The sequence below is a fragment of the Arachis ipaensis genome, chromosome B9 (genome assembly GCF_059453495.1).
Source record: "Arachis ipaensis isolate K30076 ecotype BB chromosome B9, ASM5945349v1, whole genome shotgun sequence".
Classification (NCBI taxonomy): Eukaryota; Viridiplantae; Streptophyta; class Magnoliopsida; order Fabales; family Fabaceae; genus Arachis; species Arachis ipaensis.
This window is the reverse complement of record NC_142444.1, coordinates 82963673-82978322: the sequence shown is the minus strand read 5'-3', so window position 1 is coordinate 82978322 and position 14650 is coordinate 82963673. Positions and strand designations below refer to the sequence as shown.

General features: G+C 40.0%; 1 non-coding gene across 1 annotated transcript; it reads right to left on the bottom strand.

Moving 5' to 3' along the window:
- Positions 1-8708: 8708 nt before the first annotated feature.
- Positions 8709-8812, bottom strand: LOC148545241 (small nucleolar RNA R71). Its single transcript, XR_015900609.1, has one exon. It is a non-coding gene; the product is annotated as a small nucleolar RNA R71 (small nucleolar RNA).
- Positions 8813-14650: the final 5838 nt, after the last annotated feature.

Genomic DNA, 14650 nt, shown 5'->3' with positions numbered 1-14650 from the left:
ATGTGAGAGATAAGGAACAAGGACAATCTTTTACATCGTCTGCAACAAAAGAAAAAGAAAAAGAGGTCCTGAAGCCTTATACACCTAAAGCACCATATCCTCAACGTTTGATGAAAAGTGAAAAGGATGGCCAATTCTCCAGGTTCTTGGAGATTTTCAAGAAGCTTCAAATCAACATTCCGTTTGCTGAGGCAATAGAGCAAATGCCACTCTATGCAAAATTCTTAAAGGAATTAATGACCAAGAAAAGAAGCTGGAGAAACGAGGAAACTGTGTTGTTAACTGAAGAATGCAGTGCCATCATCCAGCACAAATTGCCTCAGAAATTGAAGGATCCAGGCAGTTTCCAAATCCCCTGCATCATAAGAGAAGTCATGGTGGAGAAGGCCTTGTGTGACTTAGGGGCCAGTATCAATTTGATGTCTCTAACAATGATGAGAAGAATGAAGATTGAGGAAGCCAAACCAACAAGAATGGCCCTCCAATTGGCAGATCGAACTTTTAAATTCCCTCATGGGATAGTTGAGGATTTGTTGGTGAAGGTGGGAGATTTTATATTTCCTGCTGATTTTGTGGTGTTAGATATGGAGGAAGAAGCCAAAGCTTCAATAATTCTGGGAAGACCCTTCCTGGCTACTGCTGGAGCCATCATAGATGTACAAAAGGGTGAACTCACTCTTAGACTACATGATGAGAAATTGGTGTTTAACGTATTCAAGGCAATGAGCTATCCATCAGAATCACCAAGGGAATGCATGAGGGTGGATGTAGTGGACATTGCAGTACAAGAAACCTTTGAGGAAACAACAAAGGAAGTGGCAGAGGAGGAGTTCACCAAGGACATAGAAGTTAGTGACATCAAGGCTGCTGAAACAACCATGCCAAACATGCCAGAGATAGTGAAAGAAGAGAAGGAAGCACCAAAACCTGAGCTCAAAGCATTTCCCCCTAATCTCAAGTATGCATACTTGGGTAGTGATGAGAGTCATCCTGTTATCATTAGCTCTGCCCTGAGTCAAGAACAGGAAGAAGAATTGATCAAGGTGCTACAAACTCATCAAGATGCCATTGGATGGACCCTAGCTGATTTGAAGGGGATAAGTTCATCCATATGCATGCATAAAATCTTGTTAGAAGAGGATGCTAGACCCTCCATCCAAGCTCAGAGAAGATTGAATCCCGTCATGAAAGAAGTGGTACAAAAGGAGGTCATGAAGTTATGGCAGGCAGGGGTAATCTACCCCATTTCTGATAGCCCATGGGTTAGTCCCATCCATGTAGTTCCCAAGAAAGGTGGCATAACTGTGGTGCCAAATGAGAGGAACGAACTCATACCCACAAGAACTGTCACTGGGTGGAGGATGTGCATAGACTACAGGAAGCTCAATGAAGCCACCAGAAAAGATCATTTCCCACTCCCATTCATGGATCAGATGCTTGAAAGGCTTGCAGGACATGCTTACTATTGCTTTTTGGATGGATACTCAGGCTATAATCAGATAGTAGTTGATCCTAGAGATCAAGAGAAAACATCATTTGTTTGTCCATATGGAGTTTTTGCTTATAGACGCATGCCCTTTGGATTGTGCAATGCACCTGCCACTTTCCAAAGATGCATGCTGTCCATCTTTTCGGACATGATTGAAAAATTTATTGAGGTCTTCATGGATGATTTTTCTGTGTTTGGAGATTCTTTTCCTAGCTGCCTACACCACCTTGCCTTGGTGCTTAAGAGGTGCCAAGAGACTAACCTAGTATTAAACTGGGAAAAATGTCATTTCATGGTCACAGAAGGAATAGTCCTTGGCCACAAAATCTCTAATAGAGGCATTGAGGTGGACAGAGCTAAGGTGGAACTCATTGAAAAACTACCTCCACCAAGTAATGTCAAGGCAGTTAGGAGTTTTTTGGGACACGCTGGTTTTTACAGAAGGTTTATTAGAGACTTTTCTAAAATAGCCAAACCTTTGAGTAACTTGCTTGTCTCTGATACACCCTTTGTATTTGATAAAAATTGCATGCTAGCCTATGAACTTTTGAAGCAAAAACTTTCCTCTGCACCTATCATTGCCCCACCTGATTGGAACTTACCTTTTGAACTGATGTGTGATGCATCAGACCTTGCTATTGGGGCAGTGTTAGGACAAAGGAAAGACAATTTGGTACATGTGATTTATTATGCCAGTAAAGTCTTGAATGATAACCAAAGGAATTACACAACCACTGAAAAAGAACTCTTGGCAATAGTCTTTGCATTTGACAAATTTAGATCCTATCTCATTGGATCTAAAGTCATTGTCTTCACTGATCATTCAGCTTTAAAATACTTACTTGCTAAACAAGAATCCAAACCAAGACTTATTAGATGGGTTCTTTTGTTGCAGGAATTTGACATTGAAATCAAAGACAAGAAGGGTGTAGAGAACAAGGTGGCAGACCATTTATCAAGGATACCATGTGAAGAAGGAAGCGCACAAAGCACACATATAAATGAGTGCTTTGCTGATGAACAACTCATGGTAATTCACAAAGCACCCTGGTTTGCAGACATAGCAAACTTCAAGGCCACTGGGAGTTTGCCGTTGGAATTTAACAAGCATCAAAGGAAGAAATTGGTAAATGATGCCAAATACTTCATCTGGGACGAACCATACTTGTTCAAAAAATGTTCCGATGGCATACTCAGAAGATGCATATCAGAGGAAGAAGGAAGGGAAGTCTTATAGGACTGCCATGGCTCCACTTATGGAGGACATTTTGCAGGAGAAAGAACAGCAGCTAAGGTGTTGCAGTGTGGTTTTTATTGGCCCACTATCTTCAAAGATGCAAAGGAACTAGTGAAGCACTGCCATGAATGCCAGAAAGCGGGGAACCTGCCAAGAAGAAATGAAATGCCACAACAATTCATTCTGGAACTTGAATTGTTTGATGTATGGGGGATAGATTTCATGGGACCCTTTCCCTCCTCATACTCAAATAATTACATTCTTGTGGCAGTAGACTATGTCTCCAAATGGGTTGAAGCAATAGCAACTCCAACCAATGATAATAAGGTAGTCATGAACTTCCTCAGAAAACACATTTTTTGCCGTTTTGGGGTTCCAAGAGCAATCATCAGTGATGGAGGAAGCCACTTCTGCAACAAACCATTAGAGGCATTGCTTCTAAAATATGGAGTCAAACACAAGGTAGCCACACCATACCATCCACAAACAAGTGGGCAAGCCGAAATATCTAACAGAGAACTCAAAAGGATCCTGGAAAAGACTGTGGGAACTTCAAGGAAGGACTGGTCGATTAAGCTAGATGATGCTCTTTGGGCATATAGGACAGCTTTCAAAACACCAATTGGAATGTCTCCTTACCAACTAGTATACGGAAAAGCTTGCCATTTGCCACTGGAGTTGGAGCACAAGGCATACTGGGCCTTGAAACTTTTGAACTTGGACAGCAAAGCTGCTAGAGAAAGAAGGATGTTGCAAATTCAAGAGTTGGAAGAATTCAGAGCTGAAGCTTATGAGAATGCCAAAATTTACAAAGAAAGAGCAAAGAAGAAGCATGACAGCAACATCGCCCCAAGGAAATTTGAAGAAGGACAAAAAGTATTGCTCTACAATTCTAGGCTGAAGCTATTTCCAGGGAAGCTAAAATCAAGGTGGTCTGGACCATTCCTTGTCACCAAGATCTCCAAATATGGACAAGTAGAAATCATGGAAGAAAAGTCACAACGAACCTTCATTGTGAACGGTCAAAGACTCAAACATTACTTGGGAGATGTGGAGGAGAAGGACAAGGTTAAATATCACCTCAACTGAGGAAGCTGACCGTCAAGCTAATGACGTTAAAGAAGCGCTTGTTGGGAGGCAACCCAACCTGAGGTAATACCCTTTTGCTGTTTCTTTTATTTGTTTCAATAAAAAGGGTGAAGTAGTTTCTGTGCATTGCAAAGAATTAAGTTTGGTGTTTCACACCAAACAATGAATTCGTGGATCAATAATTCAAAGGGGAATGTGTGACTCTAAGTTTGGTGTTCCACCATAAAGATCAACTGAACACAACAACCTTTGAATTATATGAAAGGAACAACCATTCTAAGCAGTCACAGAAATGCTTAAAACCCTTAGCAGCAACTTCATTCCAAAGAGAACTCAAGGATTCAAAGAACAGAGAAGTAAGTGGGAGACTAAGTTTGGTGTTCACACACCAACTTAAGACTCAGATACTTACCCACACATAGTTGAGCTAACCACTCAAGTGCTTGAGAAGCAAGCAACTTCATCACTCTTTGCAGGAAAGGAAACAAGGATCTTAAAGCATGAAGCAACAATTAGGAGAAGAAGGAGAAATCAAATTGTTTCCTGGCAACAAAGAGAAAACAAGGAATTTCACAAGGTGGTATTGTTCCTTGATAATTCTTTAAAAAGGGCAAACAAAAGCATGCTTGTTCTGGTTTAAACTGTAAATGTTGAATCTTTCTGGAATGTGAAGTTTTTAGTATATTTGTCTGTTTATTGCTTTGAATAAAGTGAATGCCTAGATGTTTGGATATAACTTCACCTTCTTAAACAAGTGCTTGCCATGCTTGTTCTGTTTCCAAAAATAAAAGAAAAGTTTGAACAAAAGTAACTTGGCTCAATTAGTGACAAATCAAGTAGAATTAAGTGGTGGTATGCATGCTTGATTGTTTAGTCAGATCACTGGAAATAGAGTGTAGAATTATCATTTTTTGTGTAGAAATTGAAAACTGTCTATGGATCTTGATGAATAAATGTCTTTGGCCATGAAAAAGAAAGAAAAAGAAGAAGAAAAAGCCACTGAAAAAGGGCAACCAAAAAGCAAAAAAAAAAATTGAGAAAATAAGCTAGGCACCAATGGTTTGAACTTCTGAGACAAATGCCTGTGGTGTTTATGTATTAAGGATATGCTTGGATGAATAGGTTCTGAGGAGTGTTTCAACACTTGGTAACTTGGGTTAACTAACCCGGGATTATCAACCAAAATTCCATTATCAAGAGCAACCTAAATACAAAACATTTAGTCACACAAAGAGGTGCTGGGCACCAATGTCTCAAGAAGAAATGTGAACTAAAATGCCTGAAGTGGATATGTGTAGTGCACTGATAAGAAAAAGAAAATGCCAAAGGCTTGTGCAACACATGACACCAAGCAAACAAGGAGCAAAGGAGCTCTAAGAAAAAGAAAAGAAAAACAAAGAAGAGAAAAGTGCCAAGGACATAAGAATAACAAGAGGCCATAGCAGTGTTTGATGGATGCAATGAAAAAGTGATAATCTTACCTGATAAGAATGAAAAAGTGATGCTGCAACTTTCTGCATAAAACCCTTCTGATGAACTTCAAATGCTTGCTAATATAGCCAATGTAATTGCTTTCTGTTTCATACTTTCTTCTCAAATAACTCAGGACTTGCTTAGGGACAAGCAAGTATTAAGTTTGGTGTTGTGATGCCAAGGCATCTTAGGCTAGTTTCACTAGCATTTTTTTTGTTAGTTTTAGTTGTTTTATGCATTTTCTTGAGCTTAAAGTAACCAAGAATGCTTAAAAGAATAACAAAGCAATGAACCATCCAAACAGTATGATTTTGATGCAAATTCCATGAGTTTTAGTTATATTACTTGAATGCTATGAATGGAAGATTTCTCATGAAATTTTGCAAGACTTTGATGCAATTGTTTGGATGATTTCAGGGAAGAAGAGGCTAGGCAAGGAAGCAACAAAATCAATAAAGGAAGCTTGAATATCACATGTGGAGTTTAAGTTCCAGTTTAAGCCTAAACTGGAGCTTAAACGCCAGAATCATGAAGGCTAAGAAATGCTGAAACTGAAGTTTAACCTCCAGTTTAACCTTAAACTGGAGGTTAAACGCCAGAATGAAAGTCTCACCAAAGAAGCATTTCCACGTTTAACCTCCAGTTTAACCTTAAACTGGAGGTTAAACGCCAGAATGAGAATGCCACTCAGGAAGCATTTCCACGTTTAACCTCCAGTTTAACCTTAAACTGGAGGTTAAACCCCAGAAATGGGAAATGCACCAGGGAGCTATTTCCACGTTTAAGCTCCAGTTTAACCTTAAACTGGAGCTTAAACGTGTTCGACCAAGTTTTCTCCCTCCAGGGTTGCTTTCTCCATTTCCACGTTTAAGCTCCAGTTTAACCTTAAACTGGAGCTTAAACGTGTTCGACACCTCCAGGGCTACCTTTCTCAGCTTCCACGTTTAAGCTCCAGTTTAACCTTAAACTGGAGCTTAAACGTGTTCGACCTCCAGGATGGCTTTCTCTATTTCCACGTTTAAGCTCCAGTTTAACCTTAAACTGGAGCTTAAACGTGTTCGACCTCCAGGGCTGCCTTTTCTATCTCCACGTTTAAGCTTCAGTTTAACCTTAAACTGAAGCTTAAACGTGTTCGACTAAGTTACCCTCCAGGGCTGCCTTCTTCCATTTCCACGTTTAAGCTTCAGTTTAACCTTAAACTGAAGCTTAAACGTGCTTCCACAAAAGGCATCACTGGAAGTGTCTGGCGTTTAAGCTGCAGTTTAAGCTTAAACTGCAACTTAAACGCCACTCTTGGAAAAGGTTTCTGGGCCAAAAATATTGCGGTTTAAGTTAGTATTTGAGCACAAACATTAACTTAAACTTTGGTATGAAACCCAATTGAATATCATGGTTTATGGGATTGGGCCTGAAGGATTGATGAGTCTGAAATTTCAATTTATTGAGTCATGTGTCATTATTTGATTATCACTAAGTTGGCTCAATGAATGTTACAGAATTTGGATCAACAGCCTCATCAAGATTATGGATCATAAACCCAAGGCAAAAGGAAAGCAGGGAGAGGCGTCAAAGCCCAAGAAACACAACAGAAGCTCAATATAGAAAGTGTATAAATAGGATAGAATTTAAGTTAGGAAGGACTTTTTACCTTTTCATTTTGGCTAGTTTTCATATCTTTGTAATTGAATTCAGAGCTATGACTCACTAAACCCCTTTTCATTGGGTTAGGGAGCTCTATTGTAATTCAATGAATCAATAATAGTTTATCTTCTTCTTCAATCTTTTCTCTTGAATTTTGTTAGAAAGCTTCTCGATCTAATTCCATTGGGTAGTTGTCTTGGGAGAGAAACTACCCATAATTGGAATCCTTCGGAACCTTGGGAACGGAATGGAGGATTCATGCTAGAGAAGCTTTCTCACATTGAATTGGATTGGGGTTTGGATGGATATTGTGACATGTAATCCTACCAAATTGTGGTTCATGAAACTGTGTGGTAAAATCAGTGATCGAGCATCATCTCTTCTTATGAACATTTAAACCAAGGGATTGGGAATTTGTTTGTTTTTAGAGAGAATTGGTGAGCCAAGGGATTGGGATCCAATCATATAAGATTGCCAAGCAAAATTCAATGAACGCATTGGTTGAGGAAGAGATAAACATGTTTTGATTCGGAGATCTCAATATCTCCTATAACCCAATGAATTCCCCATTTCTGATTTCCACTTTCTCTTTACATTCTGCAACTCAATTCATGCTTAATTTCAGCAATTTAGCTTCTGCTCTTTAATTCATGCAATTTAAGATTCCGCCATTTAAATTTCTTGTCATTTACGTTTCCCGCCAATTTTACATTCCGCAATTCTCATCTAAATCTTGATTCCGCTCAACTAGAACACACTTCTAATCCGAATTGCTCACTCAACCAATCCTTGTGGGATTCGACCTCACTCTATTGTGAGTTTTTACTTGACGATAACCGGTGCACTTGCCGGAAGGAATTTTGCCGATCGTGCAATTTCCTAAATCGTAGCATAACAAGTTTATGCGCATCAAGTTTATGGCGCCGTTGCCGGGGATTGGTTTTCGATTGACAATTCTCAAATTGGAAGTTAACTAGATTGAGCATTTTTTTGTTTTGATTAATTCAGTACAAGTTACTTGTTGAATTTTAATTTCTGCACTCTGTTACATGCTTTCTTTCTTTATGCCTTTAAATTCAAGCAACTAACTCACTGACTCACTAACTGTTTGAATTAATTCCTCAACTGCTCTAACCATACTCTTCCATTAACCAAGAGTATTTCACTTGTTTGTTGACTGTGCTGTGTTCTTGTATGACAGGTAGGAGAGGAGAGACATCAACTCCTCCATATACCGAACCAGAGAGGACCCTTCATAGACTTAGAAGGGAAGCAAGAGGGAAGAGAGTACTGGGAGAAGAGGAATCTGAAGGAGAATCTGAGGACAATTTTGAGGAAGCTTTAGATCTCAACATGGATAGAGAAGTTCACCACCATGAGAGAGCTGATGGAAACAATGCCATTCCTGAGAGGAGGGTTCTTAGTTCATACATAAACCCAACCTCTGGGAATTGTGGTAGCAGCATCCAGAAACCACCCATTCAGGCCAACAATTTTGAGCTCAAACCACAGCTAATATCACTTGTGGAGAATCATTGTTCATTTGGTGGGAGTGCTAATGAAGACCCAAACCAACATCTCACAAAATTCCTGAGAATTTGCGACACTGTGAAGTCCAATGGAGTCCAGGAAGATGCCTATAAACTGCTTTTGTTCCCATTTTCACTTAGGGACAAGGCAGCTAAGTGGCTGGAATCATTCCCAAGGGGGAGCCTAACAACATGGGACGAGGTGGAAAGCAAATTTCTGGCACGTTTCTACCCCCCACAAAAGGTCAATAGGCTTCGATCTGAGGTTCAGACTTTTAGACAACAAGATGGTGAAACTCTCTACGAGGCATGGGAGAGATTCAAGGATTTGACAAGGAAATGCCCACCAGACATGTTCCATGACTGGGTGCAATTGCATATTTTCTATGATGGACTGTCTTATGAATCAAGGAAGGCTGTAGACCATTCATCAGGAGGTTCATTGAATAGGAAAAAGACTGTGGAAGAAGCCATTGAAGTGATTGAGACAGTGGCTGAGAATGAGTACTACTATGCATCAGAGAGACACAACACTAAGGGAGTCATGGAGCTGAACCATGTTGATACAATTCTAGCCCAAAACAAGGTGTTTGCCAAGCAACTAGCAGAGCTCACTAGGAAATTAGAAACAAAACAAGTGGCTGCAATACACACACAAGATCAAGAGGAAGAAAGTACTGAAGGAGGTGATTGGGAAGAGGCCAATTATGTAGGAAATCAACAAAGACAACCATATGATCCACATTCCAACACTTACAACCCAGGCTGGAAAAACCACCCAAACTTTGGGTGGGGAAACCAGCAAAACCAACATAACAAGTCCACATACCAAAACTCCAACCAAAGATCATACCAAGCCACACAAAACACTTACTCTCAACCACCATATCATAGCCAAAATAATCAACCTGCTCAACCTAATCCGAACCAACAATTTCAAGATCAATTAAACAGGATAGAAAGAATGCTTGCAACCATGAGTCAAGACATAACCGAATTGAAAGCTTTTAAGGAAGAAGTAAATTCTAACCTGCAAAACCAAGGAGCTGCCATCCAGAAGCTAGAAAATCAAATTGCGTATTTGTCTAAGCAAACCCCTGGGACAAGCGTTTCTCATGCTGCCAAGGCTATTGCAAGGGAAGAATGTAAGGCCATAACCCTCAGAAGCGGAAAGAATCTAAAGGAGATCTCAAAGGAAACCACAGAGGATGAAGCAAAGGAAAATGTGAGAGATAAGGAACAAGGACAATCTTTTACATCGTCTGCAACAAAAGAAAAAGAAAAAGAGGTCCTGAAGCCTTATACACCTAAAGCACCATATCCTCAACGTTTGATGAAAAGTGAAAAGGATGGCCAATTCTCCAGGTTCTTGGAGATTTTCAAGAAGCTTCAAATCAACATTCCGTTTGCTGAGGCAATAGAGCAAATGCCACTCTATGCAAAATTCTTAAAGGAATTAATGACCAAGAAAAGAAGCTGGAGAAACGAGGAAACTGTGTTGTTAACTGAAGAATGCAGTGCCATCATCCAGCACAAATTGCCTCAGAAATTGAAGGATCCAGGCAGTTTCCAAATCCCCTGCATCATAGGAGAAGTCATGGTGGAGAAGGCCTTGTGTGACTTAGGGGCCAGTATCAATTTGATGTCTCTAACAATGATGAGAAGAATGAAGATTGAGGAAGCCAAACCAACAAGAATGGCCCTCCAATTGGCAGATCGAACTTTTAAATTCCCTCATGGGATAGTTGAGGATTTGTTGGTGAAGGTGGGAGATTTTATATTTCCTGCTGATTTTGTGGTGTTAGATATGGAGGAAGAAGCCAAAGCTTCAATAATTCTGGGAAGACCCTTCCTGGCTACTGCTGTAGCCATCATAGATGTACAAAAGGGTGAACTCACTCTTAGACTACATGATGAGAAATTGGTGTTTAACGTATTCAAGGCAATGAGCTATCCATCAGAATCACCAAGGGAATGCATGAGGGTGGATGTAGTGGACATTGCAGTACAAGAAACCTTTGAGGAAACAACAAAGGAAGTGGCAGAGGAGGAGTTCACCAAGGACATAGAAGTTAGTGACATCAAGGCTGCTGAAACAACCATGCCAAACATGCCAGAGATAGTGAAAGAAGAGAAGGAAGCACCAAAACCTGAGCTCAAAGCATTTCCCCCTAATCTCAAGTATGCATACTTGGGTAGTGATGAGAGTCATCCTGTTATCATTAGCTCTGCCCTGAGTCAAGAACAGGAAGAAGAATTGATCAAGGTGCTACAAACTCATCAAGATGCCATTGGATGGACCCTAGCTGATTTGAAGGGGATAAGTTCATCCATATGCATGCATAAAATCTTGTTAGAAGAGGATGCTAGACCCTCCATCCAAGCTCAGAGAAGATTGAATCCCGTCATGAAAGAAGTGGTACAAAAGGAGGTCATGAAGTTATGGCAGGCAGGGGTAATCTACCCCATTTCTGATAGCCCATGGGTTAGTCCCATCCATGTAGTTCCCAAGAAAGGTGGCATAACTGTGGTGCCAAATGAGAGGAACGAACTCATACCCACAAGAACTGTCACTGGGTGGAGGATGTGCATAGACTACAGGAAGCTCAATGAAGCCACCAGAAAAGATCATTTCCCACTCCCATTCATGGATCAGATGCTTGAAAGGCTTGCAGGACATGCTTACTATTGCTTTTTGGATGGATACTCAGGCTATAATCAGATAGTAGTTGATCCTAGAGATCAAGAGAAAACATCATTTGTTTGTCCATATGGAGTTTTTGCTTATAGACGCATGCCCTTTGGATTGTGCAATGCACCTGCCACTTTCCAAAGATGCATGCTGTCCATCTTTTCGGACATGATTGAAAAATTTATTGAGGTCTTCATGGATGATTTTTCTGTGTTTGGAGATTCTTTTCCTAGCTGCCTACACCACCTTGCCTTGGTGCTTAAGAGGTGCCAAGAGACTAACCTAGTATTAAACTGGGAAAAATGTCATTTCATGGTCACAGAAGGAATAGTCCTTGGCCACAAAATCTCTAATAGAGGCATTGAGGTGGACAGAGCTAAGGTGGAACTCATTGAAAAACTACCTCCACCAAGTAATGTCAAGGCAGTTAGGAGTTTTTTGGGACACGCTGGTTTTTACAGAAGGTTTATTAGAGACTTTTCTAAAATAGCCAAACCTTTGAGTAACTTGCTTGTCTCTGATACACCCTTTGTATTTGATAAAAATTGCATGCTAGCCTATGAACGTTTGAAGCAAAAACTTTCCTCTGCACCTATCATTGCCCCACCTGATTGGAACTTACCTTTTGAACTGATGTGTGATGCATCAGACCTTGCTATTGGGGCAGTGTTAGGACAAAGGAAAGACAATTTGGTACATGTGATTTATTATGCCAGTAAAGTCTTGAATGATAACCAAAGGAATTACACAACCACTGAAAAAGAACTCTTGGCAATAGTCTTTGCATTTGACAAATTTAGATCCTATCTCATTGGATCTAAAGTCATTGTCTTCACTGATCATTCAGCTTTAAAATACTTACTTGCTAAACAAGAATCCAAACCAAGACTTATTAGATGGGTTCTTTTGTTGCAGGAATTTGACATTGAAATCAAAGACAAGAAGGGTGTAGAGAACAAGGTGGCAGACCATTTATCAAGGATACCATGTGAAGAAGGAAGCGCACAAAGCACACATATAAATGAGTGCTTTCCTGATGAACAACTCATGGTAATTCACAAAGCACCCTGGTTTGCAGACATAGCAAACTTCAAGGCCACTGGGAGTTTGCCGTTGGAATTTAACAAGCATCAAAGGAAGAAATTGGTAAATGATGCCAAATACTTCATCTGGGATGAACCATACTTGTTCAAAAAATGTTCCGATGGCATACTCAGAAGATGCATATCAGAGGAAGAAGGAAGGGAAGTCTTATGGGACTGCCATGGCTCCACTTATGGAGGATATTTTGCAGGAGAAAGAATAGCAGCTAAGGTGTTGCAGTGTGGTTTTTATTGGCCCACTATCTTCAAAGATGCAAAGGAACTAGTGAAGCACTGCCATGAATGCCAGAAAGCGGGGAACCTGCCAAGAAGAAATGAAATGCCACAACAATTCATTCTGGAACTTGAATTGTTTGATGTATGGGGGATAGATTTCATGGGACCCTTTCCCTCCTCATACTCAAATAATTACATTCTTGTGGCAGTAGACTATGTCTCCAAATGGGTTGAAGCAATAGCAACTCCAACCAATGATAATAAGGTAGTCATGAACTTCCTCAGAAAACACATTTTTTGCCGTTTTGGGGTTCCAAGAGCAATCATCAGTGATGGAGGAAGCCACTTCTGCAACAAACCATTAGAGGCATTGCTTCTAAAATATGAAGTCAAACACAAGGTAGCCACACCATACCATCCACAAACAAGCGGGCAAGCCGAAATATCTAACAGAGAACTCAAAAGGATCCTGGAAAAGACTGTGGGAACTTCAAGGAAGGACTGGTCGATTAAGCTAGATGATGCTCTTTGGGCATATAGGACAGCTTTCAAAACACCAATTGGAATGTCTCCTTACCAACTAGTATACGGAAAAGCTTGCCATTTGCCACTGGAGTTGGAGCACAAGGCATACTGGGCCTTGAAACTTTTGAACTTGGACAGCAAAGCTGCTGGAGAAAGAAGGATGTTGCAAATTCAAGAGTTGGAAGAATTCAGAGCTGAAGCTTATGAGAATGCCAAAATTTACAAAGAAAGAGCAAAGAAGAAGCATGACAGCAACATCGCCCCAAGGAAATTTGAAGAAGGACAAAAAGTATTGCTCTACAATTCTAGGCTGAAGCTATTTCCAGGGAAGCTAAAATCAAGGTGGTCTGGACCATTCCTTGTCACCAAGGTCTCCAAATATGGACAAGTAGAAATCATGGAAGAAAAGTCACAACGAACCTTCATTGTGAACGATCAAAGACTCAAACATTACTTGGGAGATGTGGAGGAGAAGGACAAGGTTAAATATCACCTCAACTGAGGAAGCTGACCGTCAAGCTAATGACGTTAAAGAAGCGCTTGTTGGGAGGCAACCCAACCTGAGGTAATACCCTTTTGCTGTTTCTTTTATTTGTTTCAATAAAAAGGGTGAAGTAGTTTCTGTGTATTGCAAAGAATTAAGTTTGGTGTTTCACACCAAACAATGAATTCGTGGATCAATAATTCAAAGGGGAATGTGTGACTCTAAGTTTGGTGTTCCACCATAAAGATCAACTGAACACAACAACCTTTGAATTATATGAAAGGAACAACCATTCTAAGCAGTCACAGAAATGCTTAAAACCCTTAGCAGCAACTTCATTCCAAAGAGAACTCAAGGATTCAAAGAACAGAGAAGTAAGTGGGAGACTAAGTTTGGTGTTCACACACCAACTTAAGACTCAGATACTTACCCACACATAGTTGAGCTAACCACTCAAGTGCTTGAGAAGCAAGCAACTTCATCACTCTTTGCAGGAAAGGAAACAAGGATCTTAAAGCATGAAGCAACAATTAGGAGAAGAAGGAGAAATCAAATTGTTTCCTGGCAACAAAGAGAAAACAAGGAATTTCACAAGGTGGTATTGTTCCTTGATAATTCTTTAAAAAGGGCAAACAAAAGCATGCTTGTTCTGGTTTAAACTGTAAATGTTGAATCTTTCTGGAATGTGAAGTTTTTAGTATATTTGTCTGTTTATTGCTTTGAATAAAGTGAATGCCTAGATGTTTGGATATAACTTCACCTTCTTAAACAAGTGCTTGCCATGCTTGTTCTGTTTCCAAAAATAAAAGAAAAGTTTGAACAAAAGTAACTTGGCTCAATTAGTGACAAATCAAGTAGAATTAAGTGGTGGTATGCATGCTTGATTGTTTAGTCAGATCACTGGAAATAGAGTGTAGAATTATCATTTTTTGTGTAGAAATTGAAAACTGTCTATGGATCTTGATGAATAAATGTCTTTTGCCATGAAAAAGAAAGAAAAAGAAGAAGAAAAAGCCACTGAAAAAGGGCAACCAAAAAGCAAAAAAAAAAAAATTGAGAAAATAAGCTAGGCACCAATGGTTTGAACTTCTGAGACAAATGCCTGTGGTGTTTATGTATTAAGGATATGCTTGGATGAATAGGTTCTGAGGAGTGTTTCAACACTTGGTAAC